Genomic DNA, 15,083 nt, shown 5'->3' with positions numbered 1-15,083 from the left:
AGTCAAAATTCATGAAATGTGGAAGTCCTGATTGAAAGCTGAAATATTGAATTCTATTTGAATTCTTTCCTGCGCTCTGTTGTCTGTGGATGATGGCATCCACAACTAGATTCATAAAGAAATCGAAACCTCTCAAGACACCCGTAACATATCGTCCACCATTTAACTTTAAATCCAATCTCTAATATATACATAAACTTCTTTAATTCCGGTGAATGGGCTTTGATCATGTTGATATTACGCGATACAAATCCAACAGTAAATACAGAGACACGCAGCGCATAGCATTTTTAGTCGAACAGCCTAAAAAGAGATATTTTTAATCAAAAAATAAATTAAACTTGATAAACAGCAGGTAATAATTGAGCAAATGGCGAGAAGAAGTAAATATACATATACTTAAAAGATGAATGCTGGCTTGACAACCATTCAACATATATGCAACCGACTGACTACTTTATCAGAGTACCTAACGTTACCGGGCGTTGACAAATCATTTTTTATTTCTTACTAAATTGAAAACTTTTAGGAGCCATTGTTTTCCCAATATTATGCGATCGACTTGCAGAGAGAATTGATGCGTTCAAACTATATATGTAGTAAGAAATGTTCCCTCATTTTAAATATAGGCACTAGGTTGTGTTTCAGAAAAGTGTTTCGCAATATCTTGCGAATATCTCTAGTCTTGCGATGATCGTTCAATTTTATGAGCGTAGTACTATCATACTCGGTTCAATGGAGTGATTTTATTTGAAACTAATAATTAATTTCATGTATTATTCCCATGGTTAATACATGAGGAGTCCCAAATATATATTTTCTTGAGCCAACTTGGCTGTATATTCTGACCAAGAATCTGGCATCTGTGAATCCTCTCGCACGCCGCTCTCTTCTTTTCGTGGTTTTTAGTCCGGCAGATAAGGGGACCTTTTTGGCCCAAGTTTGATTTCAGACATAAAGTTTTTTTTATTTGTGATTATTCATCTTGGGGTCATTGCCCATCATTTATACATGGGTGTGGAGTTTGCAGCCTTGAGCAATTTTTTTTACGGCTCGATATTTGTATTAGTGTTTTTCGTCAAACCTGTGCATCATAATGACGCACAACCTGAACCATAACCTGTTACAATACTATGTTCAGGTTGTGCGCAATCTTGGTGCACAAACTACGCAAGCACCAAATTTACTAGGAAATAAAATCAATCACTTTTAGGTATTTGTTGAGCCCAGTTTGGCTCGCGACCCATATTAAGTATATGGAAATACTGTCGAAACATGCGCGTAAAATAAAGAGTACTATTTCAAAATACCCGTTTTTGTTGCAATTAACAATACAAGCCTGCTAATGCCAGTGGTTCAAGTGGATATACACCCAGTGGAGAACAGTCAATTATTTGTTAGCGAGAATTGTTAGGCAGCGGGATGATCACGACGACACAGTGAAAGATAATGATATCACGAGAACAAGCATGAGAAAATTGCTACATTTCATAGTATATCCCTGGGAAAGAATGTAGTTCATTCTTATGTTCCATGCCAATGCTTTTCAAACTACCAAAGACTCTCAACACTTTTGCTTCTTCTCTTCTATAAAAATACATTGTAATTGTATATTCGCATTTCCATCTGTTTGTTCGTGCTCCCAGATAACCGATCAGCGGCCTCCAAGGAGGACGGGGTCCCCTTTTAAGAAACCCTGTCATAAACTAAAAGAGGCGACCGTGCTTCTCTTGCCTGTTGTCATGCTGTCCCTGGAATTTAGCTACAACAAAAATTTCACAAGAACGGATTTTTAAATTTTATGATTTTATTAATATTCTCAACAATGAATGATATACGGGTGGTAAAATGCCAAGTTATTCCAACAACATGATCATGTTTTGCAATTTACAACTAATATTTTGTATGTAACTTTGTTTGACAGAGCCCCAAGAGCTCTAACTACAAATATCAAATATGTGAGGCCAAAAAAAGCAGTGGCACACTACAACATTGTCAAATGTGCTGTATTTGCGATAGATAATAGGTTTACCAAAAAGAATTACATGAAAAATGGTGAAATAAAGATCAATTCAGCAATATCTACTTGGTGATATATGCATCTGTTGATGATGTGTTTGTTTCGGAAGTTTAATAACAGAATTAATTGTGGTTGTTGGGGATGTTTTATAAAAAGGTTGCATGGAAAAAAGTTTTCACAAAATGTCAAGGTTTGATAGTAGTAGAGAAGTAGAAAAAATACTCCCATGTTTTTTTTTTCATTTGATAACCACGCCACAGAACTTCCCCGATAAGTATACGCAGCAATTGCGAGAGGCAGAAATGCCAAGATGGGATTTCATCGCATTGCAAACCAATATTAGCAATTCTTATATATATTCGCGCATTCCCACCTGAACAGCGTGGAAAAGATTATACCCATCTACACACTTTAAGAACTATGTCAGTGAGCTTCATATTATCGAATATCAGTAAAGGAATAGTGCAATGGGAAAAGACATATAAGGCGGAACTTTCATTAGTATACAATCAAATAATCTTATTGTAGAATATATATTTAAAAACATTTCGTCACGCCAACTGCAGTCCGAAACTTTTTGTCTCTGGCTGAGCTTAGATACCAATTGACACGCATGTAAACTGGTAAGACTGTAAGAGGCACGCGATGGAGCAGATACTAAGAGTATCCATCCCCCAACTGTCATTTGAGAGGGTACTGCTGTTTTTATTGCAGATGTTACTGATCTTTTTGTATTTAAGATTTACTGGCATCACCGATTTAAGAATATTGGAAACCAACACGCAATATTACAAAACTTACTTTTAACACGAGGTTTGAATGAATGAAAAAGCTGAAACTAGTATTTTTTAGAACAGCATACAAATTCTATGGAATGAAATCATACACAAAAGCTCGTCAAAAACCTATAGCTCAATAATCAAGTGGAATTTGATACATGTGCGCAAAAATGTGCGCGTTACTACGTACAACCGAAGCACGCAGGAAGATGTGTGTGATGTACTAGTATTCAAAACTTTGACTCAACTGTGTTGGCATAACAAGTGCACATCTCGGTTTCGCATACGCATACCTTCTATCTCCACAAGGATATATTAATTTTGCCAAAGTCAATGCAGCACTGAAAGGTTGCGGTTCTTCCAAAAGAAAACTCGTTACACATCTTTAGATACCAGTGGATGGTTTTACATGGCCTTGTTCGGAGTGAAAGACGAGGTCAAATATTCCAATTCATTTCAACTAATAAAATATTTCCCAAGTTCCTAAGCTTAAACTAGGAAAACGAAATGCGCGCGGCAACGCAAATGTAGTTTGCAGAGCGCAATAGAAAGTTGCTAGATGCTGTCGATGGATCTTGGCTTGTATTAGTGAAATAAACCACCATTTATTCTACTAAAATTAAATTTCTGACATTGTAAGGAGATTCAATGTTGCCATGTATGCAAAACTAAACCATGTAGTTATGAAATAATTGTTTTTAACAAAAAGGCGCTTCTGAAGTATTCGTACCAAGATGGCGCACAACCTGAACATTGTATGTTTACCAAGTTAGGGTTCAGGATGTGCGTCATCTTGGGCCGAATACTTTAAATCCACTTAAAAAAAATTGCTCAACATTATATACTCCACACCCACCTGGGTATCATTATATATGTCATATACATTATATCTAAACAATAAAAAAAAACTTTATGTCCCAAAACAATGTTAAGGCCCGATTCTGCCGGACTATTTAGTGAGCGCGCCTCTGTTCCTTAATTAAGCTCGGGTATTTGTCAATTTGTAAGTCGTATTTTTCATGTGTGTTTTTATTTATTTAGCTAACATTTGGAGTGATGATCATAAATTAGATTAAATTGTGTGTAATAACTGGAATAAACTGACTCATCGATGTTCATTACTACTGCGATAATGCAATAAAATCAAAGCAACAAATGTTGGATGAACTATTTGGGATCGGGCTTTTCAAGTAATTCCGGTGTTACCGCACATTGGATCACATGATATCACTCCACATCATAGTTAGATGATAGCACCGTTTATTACCTACAATATAGCTGAACGGTTTTGGTATGTAGCCTATAGTCCATTATAACAGTACTGCTCAATCTGCACGGAAGTCTGGTACAACAGTACGATTTCGCGAAGATTACTCTCGCGAAGTTATAAGCTTTCATGAACTGCCAATCCACACAATGACTTCGGCAATTTGATGAGAAGGTCATTGTAGTCTACTGCAACAAGACTTGGATTGAGCAGACGATAGAAGGAAAGCCATAGCATAGAACTATTACGTCGGTCAGTCCGAGAAAGATGACGCAATCATGAAACGGAGGCACGTGAAAAGTGGTGTACGGAGGTAACCAATAATTATGAAATTTGCACCAGTGAAGGAAACAAGTCGCTCGCAAATATGACTCTTACTTCAGCACCGCTATTGTTCCATTAACAGGCAGTTTTTATCTAAATTTGCTCGGCTCACTTTAATGCATTAAATTGCGTTTTCACGTGTCTGTCTGGGTTCGTATCGTTATTCCTTGATTTATTTCCATTGCGTCCGTGCTTAAAAGCGAGTGTGGATCACAAATCGGAGTGTCCTATTTCAAAGCTTCACACGTTACTTTTGGCTACAAATGGCAGTCAAAAATATGAGCAAAATCAATACGTCATTCAAGTATATATAATCGGAGCTGCTATTATTTGTTTGTATTTACTAAATTTCCTATAAAGAATGAAAACGTTAACTATAGGCTAATGCTGAACGGGGAAACTAGACCATTGATTATAGTCAGTTATTTAGTATCATCATGAAAAAAGCTAACCCGTTATACGTATTGAACTACGAAGACAAATTTTGCCATTGCATTTGATTAAAATAGAATAACGCTAAATGTACTATTTGCATCGGATGTAATTTTTGGACTAATCGGTCAATATATATATGTAACACATTTCACCAGTAGAAGATTAAGCTCCAGTACTTTAGTATTTCAAATTTTCGATCAATACTCAACACTCGAGGTTTGGAAGCAGTTTCTCAGTTAATAATAAAATTTGCAACTCATCTAACATCTACTGAGTTCTGCTTAGAATGGTATAAAAAAAATGGGACCAAGCGTATTACAATACTACAACGAAACAACAATATTGGGATTGGAGTTTTCGATAATTTATTTCTTTTTAACTGTTCGCATAACGACGTGACAAAATGGTTCAATTATAGTCAAATCTGTTTTTTGTTGGAACAATTAAGGTTGACGATACAATAAATAGAAAGGATATATCATTTTCGATGCCAGTCGTCTCAGGTGCAAACATGACACGTCTAATGTTAGTTTCGCATCTGGATAGACAAGCATATAGAATTGACATTTAAGCTTTCATTATAGATATTTCGCTTCTGTCATTGTTAGGTGTAGTAAATGCGTACTATATGTGATGTACAGTTATGATACGAAATTGAAAATGCAGGTGGTCGGTCCATTCGACTAACGCTAGACATAACACATAAAATTTGATCGTTTGACGTATGTATTACTTTCACATAATTTCCATTTTTCTCCATAAAATTCATGCAAACCACAAGCTTCAATGAAAACGTTAATTTCACAAGGTTATATTAGTGCAGAGTACGATTTTCAGATGCGAGTATGCATAATCATACACAAATCGAGCAGCTGAATTTTTAACAGACATTGAAAATAATTTAAAATACAAAAAAAATGCTCAAATATATGGACACGAAGACCAAAACAATTTTTATTTATCCACAATTACCCCCAAAATCATACCCTAAACAAATATGTAACTGTGGAACAATTAGGTAACTTACCAGACATGTATCAGGCTCATAACCCTTTTCTTAGCTTTTCCAGGTCCTGTGACGATGATGATTCACGCTTTCAGTCTAAACGTGAATTGTAATAACAAATGATCCGAGTCACGAGTATCCGAGTTAGCTTTTCCAGGTCCTGTGACGATGATGATTCACGCTTTCAGTCTAAACGTGAATTGTAATAACAAATGATCCGAGTCACAACTGTATTATCAAATATTTTTACAGTACCGATATCGTAGTCTACCGTGCCCCAAAAAACTTGCGGCCTTCGCTGAGCACGAGATCCATAGTATGCCATGCATATGGTGGCTGTGACCATATTTTTAGGGTTGCGGACCTGTTACAAATAATAATATCTCAAACAACAATTTTTTGGAGCCTTATCCTTTCTCTTTAGTGCGTAGTGTATTTTAACTATGCCTTCGTTTATACATTGTTGTCTTTGGCAATTGCAGACGACCTCATAAAATAAGTTGGTGGTTCAACACTAATAAAAGAATAAATATATTTCAATTGAGTTTGGTAAATACCGTGAATTTATATTTTGTCAAATTATACGCAGATTAAAATGAGCCCGAAATGATGGCGACTATTTTTAAACTTCCTGTGTTTTTGTTTATGCATCATCACTTCTGCGAAACCTTCTTTTCGTTTCTCAGAAAAATGAGTAGCAAATGAATGAAACATTGATTTGTTTGTTAGAAGTAGAATGTAATTAATTATTAATTGATGCAATGACTTGAAAAAGTAATATTGTGAGTGCATTATCTGGTCCTACAATAGTGGTGGACGGATACAACCTTTTCTTTTTGGAAAGCTTGTATTATGTGAGGAAATATCATGCATTCCCCTTTTCCAGAATTTAGGACACAGCTTTCCATATTTTGTTATTTAAAAATGATTTATTTGGATGCGAATAATATGTAAGCTGAAAACCAATAAAACTGTTTATTAAATCTATGTTGAATTTCTTCAACACAGTGCAGTCGTCCTTATTTTTAACATTTATCTTACTTTTAGCAGTGTCAGGTATTATTGCACTTTGGGTGTTGCAAAATGAAAATGAAATTATCGCCTCAACTCAACCACGCAAGTAAACTTCGGTAAAAGATGGCTCCACCAAAATTAGTTTTAATTATCATTTTTACAAATATTTGGTAAAAAAGCGAGTGCATATAATAGAATATACTTTACAAAAACGTGTTCGGAACATGACAGATAGATCATTAATTAAATTTCATGTTAGCTATTTCATAAATCAATGCTTACAAACATCTGGTAAAATCTCTTCGGGTCACTCACGACGTTTATAAAATAAGCGCGTGAAAATTGACACGTTTATGCGAGACTTTTCTTATAAATTATAGAACATTTCCAGTTATTTGTGTTTTTATCAAACAGCAAAAATGGGTTATAGGTTGTTTGAGGCATAATACTAAGAAATTTAAAGTGTAAAAGGGGAAGTATTGGCCAACTTGTACACCCATTTTCTGGAAAAAACTGACTGTGATAACGTTGAACACTTTTTTATTTATATCATTTGTTACCATCCATACTCTTTGGTGTATATTTATATAAAAAAATTAATTGAACTTCCATTTAAATTTAGCCAAAATGTCCAGTTTGAATCACGCTCAAGTGATAAATTGTCTAGAATTATGTATCAAATACCGCGACCTTCAAAACAAAATATATAAGTTGGTATTTGAATTAGATTGTGCAATTTGTTCATTGTATGTATTTTCATGCATCAAGTATTTTCTAAATGTGTCTTTGTCTCGATAGAACATGCCAAGCAGGAAATATAGGGATTTATAAATACATCGGAACGGTCGATGTAATGGCCAGCATTAGCACAGTTGTGATTTGATTTATACGTCTTTGACGCACAATATTATTTATGTCCACGCAATACGTGATTCATGCACCATAATGGCAAATGGGTACGTTGGGTTCAATTTCAAAACAGTGAGATCAATAATATTCATTTTTGATTTATTCTTCACATTGTACAAGGCTCATAAACTAATCAGAACTTTTATTCAAATTTTGCCGAACAATGCAGTGAAAAGCTGAATTGTTTTATCTTTTCCATGATCGGCTTCAATTTTGGGTTTCAGTTATCAGCTTTTAGGAGTCTTCTGATGTAGACTAATACTCGAAATCTAGCACAATGCTACCGTAATATGTACCCCAAGTAATATTCTGGGACTACTGAGTAACAAATATTTATATATCATATAAAAAATATTCTAATGCAAGAAAGTCGTACCATGATTTCTTTGTATTAGATCGCTAAAAGAAAGCTTTAATGGCATTTCTATTTTAGAATATTGGCAAAACGACAGTCAGGAAAGATAAGTATGGGTTGATAGAGAAATATGTCCATAAATACCATTTATTTTACTGGATATTGCACCAGTTCTGTAAAGAATATTGCGACATTGTTTTCCAACACACTTATATTGAATGCCGACCGTGAAAGCTTCCTCTTCCAGTCCACTTTTCCAAAATGAAATATGATTCAAAGAAATTGACAATCAAATTCGAAATTCATCGACGTTTCACAAACTAATACGGATTAATATAAAACAATGCTTAGATTCTGTTTTCGTTATTATTGCTTTATCGTAGCGCCCGTCTTACGCGGTCCATTTTGGTCTAGTCTTTTTTTCTTTAAGATATAAAACGTTTACATGATTAGTTTCACAAACAACGCACAGTATCATTTATCACGCACAGGCAGACGCATTCAATAAACCGTCTGGGCCGTTCCACAGTTCAATCAATTATCTTCGATTAAATAAAAATGACAATGTCCAGCCAGATTTCACATAATATGTCTGTAGGAGGCGACCTTAATATATATACTAGGAATTAAAATGTTTACAACGTGTTGAAAATGATAATTTATATTTTATTATCGTCATTAATCAAACAAGTGTCTCATGTAATGCATGCATGTAATATTTTTATTTGAGACGAAAAATCATTATTTTAAATGGTACGCATGTGAAATGTCATAGTCAAATTTATATACAAAATAACGTCATTTCCACAAGTTTGACCAGTTCCATTTAATCCAATAACAAAAGTCTAAGTTATCAACACTGATGTGTTTTAATTAAATTTTTGCCAAATTTTCACGAATCAACGGCAACAATGTATTTTTATAGAGGTTCCGTCCGCGCTCACATTGCTCACCAAAAAAATCTCGACTAAAACATGACAAAAGTGAACTTACGAGAAGATAGAAAAATTGAAAAGCTTTTTGCTTAAAATTTTGATGAACTGCATCATAAAAATGAGTTTCAAAATGGCAACCCATATTTGCAATCGCCGAACTTGTGTTTTTTAAAAAATAAAAGAGGTATTAATCAAAAGAAAGTAAGTATTTGAATAAGATTTCATCATAATGACATTATCATCTTTTTTGGTCCCGAACAGGAATGTATATTTATAATTTTGAGAATGCAGAGCATCATTCGATACATATTTGCTTGTTACAAAAAATGACATGGAAGTCATGATTACTTTTAAATTGCCTGTTAAACACCTTGGTTTCCAGTCATTTCGCCATATGTTCTGCAATCAGACTCATGGGAGAGAACAACACGGAAACAATAGATTTTTTCGGAGTAAAGTTGGAGTTGTCGCGGTTGTCAATTTGAATAATGGCTCATTAGATTGGAAGTGTTTTACCATCGATACCAAAACCTACCTTTAATCCTAGGTTACGTAAAACAAAAAAAATACAACAGTTGTCAGATTAGCACTAAACAATTTTATTAAAATAATTAACTTTTTCATTTTCACATACATGATTGTACGAAACCAGCAAATCACTGTCCATCAATTCAAAATTACACAACGGAATTTCTGAAGCGTAGTTTCGAATGAATCGAAAATAGTAAATTTCGAAATAGTCGTTCGGAAACGGGCATAGTTTTGCTATAAATGTTTCAGCATTCATTTGCGTAACGTTTACGTAGTTTACGCAATATATATCGAGCAGAACACATTACGTATATCATCAAATTACAAAATGTTTACTTTTACCAATATCTAACGATAACTCACGCAAAGCGTATATTTATGGTTTATTATTTAGGTACAAAATGTTATTCGAATCTTATGTATAAATAAATAGTAGAAATACATTTATTCAAGTGATTGATTTAGTTTGTTTTGCTTACGTTAACAAGTATGTTCTATATTTTTGGTGACGTTTGTATGACGAATCTTGTGTATGACGAAACAATCGACTGCTTGCACCAAATATCGGCATATACATTTGCTCAAAATACATTACGTATGACAAACAATAATTCGAAACGGCTTCCATGTTTGTATACTGACATTATACTTCCAAATTACCATTTCCAAATTTAAAAAAAAATTGTTAAACCTTTTTTTGATCACAGAAAAAGAAATTACACAACCGAATAGATATATAATATCTTTAAATGCCTGGTTTGATTCCGATTCTGGAATCCAGCAAAGCAAGTTTTAGTAAATGCAAAAATATTTCGAGAACTTGTTTAGTTTCTCAATTATTTTAGTGTAAAATCGTTTCAAATGCTATTTACTTTTCAGCTTTAAGAATTATTGTTGGTCTGATTCATAAAACATTCATTTAAATTTTAAAATCTCTTTTTATTGGAATGCAGAGAGTTGACTAAATATCAATTATTTTACACCTTTATGCAGCAGTGTCGACTGCCGTCCTTCAGTTCATTGGCCATAACAGATGAGCTTTTGGAATGGCCAGCTCACGACAGTGCCAAATTTGGCTTCTCTTCCCTAATAACTGTCACGTAGTGATTTTCGGCGAAACTTTGTCCCATGATAACGCAATGTTATGGTTGGAACTAATATTTCCCTTTTACGGCAATATTATTTCGATTCGGTTTTGTTTGCGCAGGTAATACTTTTTTAATATGCGACATTAAAATATATATTGTTTTAAGTGATTAGTTTCGCGTATTTGACGTAATTGATGATGTAAAACCAGTTTTGTTCTCTATTTGTCGGCAAAAAATTAGTCATTAAAACTCGAATACGGGCGAGAATTTGCCAATGCAGAAAAATACAATACGGGTGAGGTCGAAAATTTAGACAATATCTAGGGTAATAAAATGTATTTATTGAGATATCATGATGGATTTTCGCGTCGCGTTCTTGTATGAAGTTTCGAGTTTGTGTAATATTTTGCAATTTCCTAATTTCTTCCTCGAATGTTCACCGTCATTACGTTAAGAAATTTGCCCTGATTAAGCTTTGACCTAGTTTCTTACACGTGACATTAGTTTCTTTATATCTTAGAAATTGTAGCAGAAATTACATTTCCGTGGAGATATAAAACACGACAATATCTCCGAGGTTCTTGAAAAAGTGATCAATTTGATTGCCAGAAAATCTCGTTAGGTGTAATCGTAATATTTGTTTGCGACATTACTGATATGAATTCTTACAGAATGTAAAATATTCTTAATGGATTATGCAGGGTTTGTCTCACCTGCATTGAGTCTAGACTGTGGTGAATGCGTCAACTGGTTCTTGCAGGCAAGATGACATTTTGTCCAGAAATTAATGGCTCAATTATATTGACAGATTAGTCGAATGGTAATTTATCATCGTAAAATTGTCGTCTGGAAAGGTTGACATATAGATTAATTGCACCAGGAAGCGGAGAAAGTTTGAAACATGTACTATGTTCCGACGTGATTATTATTAATACTTTACATAAAAAAAGTAAACAATAATTAATATTCATTTATTTTATCATATCAGCGTGTTAGTGTTTTGAATAATTCAGAAGATCAGAATGAAAATCCACAGAAAAACACAATTTCGTTCTAAGTTTTTCCAAGCTTTTTTTGGATCATCGTCTAGCTGCGTCAGGTATAATGTAGAATGAGATCTGCTCCTTTGTGGCTATAAACTTATAACTTTATCTTTTTTAAGCGTACCACATATTTCATGCTCATTAATTTCGAATCATATGTAACTCCGAGAACGCATGTATCAGTAGTTAAGATCTATAGCTATTTGTATTTAAATGTATAATTTGACAATAATAAACTTGAGATAGACGTTCGGCATTTAAAACTCGCGATAGTTGGATCACAGTCCATCATAAATTTGTCTGATACCGCCCACAATACTGATCGTGGTATCTTAAAACCCAACGGAGTCGTTAGATGGAGTGAGACATCAGAATTAGAATGAAAAATTCAAAAATTTTCTGAACTTGCTATGTCAGAAATTCGTTATTTCATAGCTTCGACATGAAACTTTCTTTAAAATATTATCTAATGATGTTGAACCTGTATCACTAACTCACTGATAAATGATTATAGAATAAATTCGTTACACACATAATCGTGTTGAAAGCGGCTTTTGTTTATTAAATTCTTGCGGTTATTTCTTTTTGGATTTTTAAAATCTTATGTTGAACGATTCAATTTTTAGGTAATATTTGACATACAATATTACGAAATATACGTTCCAGAAACTGCTAATTAAATGGTAATGAACAATAAATTTAACTCAGAAATTGACTGTTTTGATTTATTGTATAAATATTTTATTTTTATGTATGGATTTAACTATCCTCAAAATCCTGTTAGTTGCGCTAACACATCAAGCATTAGACTAACCTATCCTTCCCAGAGAGTCGAAGAACCGCGTCTCAAGTTTGAGGGTTCTATTATGAGGGGTGTGTCGTTTTTAACCTGACTTGACCAATTGTAAAACAGATTAGAAAGGAGAAAATATTTTCATCTAACTTTAAACTATTTTAACAGTTTTCTGCTAATTAAATTGACTCGTTATGTTTGTGTGATCATAATGAATTTATTGTATGATAACTTGTCATATTATTTGCAATATTTTGCTGATGCCTGAAATGAAGACATGTTATTTATTTCCATTTCAAACTTCTATCTTTAAAAAACCTCTAGTTTCAATTTTTGCCAGATGGTCTAACCACAGAGGAATCATATGTAAAATTCGGGTAATATTATCGACTCAATCAAATACTTTTTATACCCGATAGAGACGCCTAATTTATAGACGAGACGATTTGTCATTTTTTATGATTCGTTTGTTTATGACTGGCTGTATTACTTATAGTCGAGTAATAATGTTTTTTCAGCGATTATTAGATGAATGAATAAATTAATATTTCAACTATTACGCAATACTGAACATAATTAAACACCATATCTGCTTCATTAAAAAAGAAATTATTTAGCAAAATTTATTTTGATTATGAATAAAAGACATAATTACATATATATATATATAATAGAGTTTTATTCACAAAGCTTGATTATAGGTTTTACGATTGTTAAATCCAAGATGAAAAAACGAAGCAATATTGTCTTAAATATTTTTCAATATATTGCATTACAATTTTTTTTAAATCACGATTATTATGAAAAAGTGGAGGACCCAAGCAATTACCTCATGAGTATATATATGGTGTTACTGTAAGTAAATACTTGTATTTAAAGTTTGTTTGGCTTCTATGTAGTGCACGATATCTGTAGTAGCATGGATAATTATTTTGCTCACACGACTAAGCTTCTTAATTTGGTCAGAGTGAAATTTAACATGACCTAATTCTGAATTAATCGTCTATAAAACGATTAACATGCGCACAAATTAATCCCTTCTATTATCGAAATTATGGCATAGACTGGTCTAATTTGTTTGTTTATGGGCGGGTCGGTGGTTTAATCCACATGCTTTCGTGAAATTTTGATGCATTTCTCTCCTCGGTTTACAATCTTACTTCTATTCTAAGAATAATCAACATTAGTCTGTAACCATTATCTTGTTTAAATAGAGCTGTTTGTAAAGTCAGAATGATATAATAGCACAGGGAATGAAAACGAGCTTCTTTGCAGAAGATGGTCTTCTAATGTTTTTTCTGTGTTCTTTATTTTGTTTTTATAATCATACTCGATGACCATATCCATTCTCTATCGTTTGAGAGAAATAATATTATGCATATACATTTTTGTCATGCGCAATATTATATATTGATTGGACTACCAATTAAAAATATTATTTAGTAGTATTTTAAAATTTCGAACCTTTTTTCACTTATTTTAGGTCTCTAAAATTACTCTGCTTTGTTGTACAATCTAAAGTGAAAACTAGCAAATGTATTTGACCAGTATAATTAAAAATAGCTATCTAAACCAAATTTGATATAGTTCAAAACTGAACTGAATTTATCGTGTAATTTTCAATGCTTTTCTCTTCATTAAAATATACAATAGCTGTGTTCAATAACCTTTCATTTTGCTTTGCTCAAATCGATTGAAATACTATTATTCGTTATTTGATTAAAAAAATTACCATGTTTATCTGTCTTTTCGGTTTTATATCTCCCCAAAACATGTGTACAAAATGGAAAATTATTGCCCTTTTATAACCTTATGAAAATATACACATTTGCAGAGATATTATCAGCTATACAATCCGTAAGAGATGCATAGTTTGCTTTGATTTACTCTTTGTACACACAATTACTCTGTCAGTTAGAAATGATTATAACCCCAGTTTAAATAAGTAATTTCATTACCGTGACATTTTTTATTAGAGTGTTTGGAAAGCTAGATGATATCTAGTTCAAGATCATTACAAATTTTATAAAAGCGATGAAATAAAAACACTATCAAATGCTAGAAGTCGGCCGATTTTTTTCTAGGTCAGATTCGGGCATGAGTTAAAATTAGTAAACAAAGTTTCGTTCAAAACATGGTTTTTGGATTTCTATAACACTGTTACTCTGTTGTAGTATCTCATTGTGGACATTAACAATGGACAAAAAGCTAAAGAGGTTCTAAAATCATTCCACCAAACCAGGCATCCCATAATCGTAATTTTACGTTAGCAAAAAGTATTGACGAACTAAGTTACCAGAGACGAAACTTCTTGTTCGTGCGAAGTAGCGTTGTGGCCTTTTGTAACGACGCCACAAAGCAGTTATTAACATAAGTGTCCGATTAATTAAATTAGATCTTATCATTACATCAGTCAGATGAATTGACGGTACTAACAAACCCGGGAACAGATTAACATTGATCATACCTACACGAGACAGGTGCGTTCTTAAACTAATCACAAGCTTTTTAAATCACACTTGATGAGTATTTTCCACTTGTAAAGTAAACTAGTTTGCCAGGACACAGCTAAAGTCTTTCCATG

Source organism: Styela clava, chromosome 3 (assembly GCF_964204865.1).
Source record: "Styela clava chromosome 3, kaStyClav1.hap1.2, whole genome shotgun sequence".
Taxonomy (NCBI): domain Eukaryota; kingdom Metazoa; phylum Chordata; class Ascidiacea; order Stolidobranchia; family Styelidae; genus Styela; species Styela clava.
The sequence above is the reverse complement of the archived record's forward strand: the minus strand, read 5'-3'. Positions refer to the sequence as shown.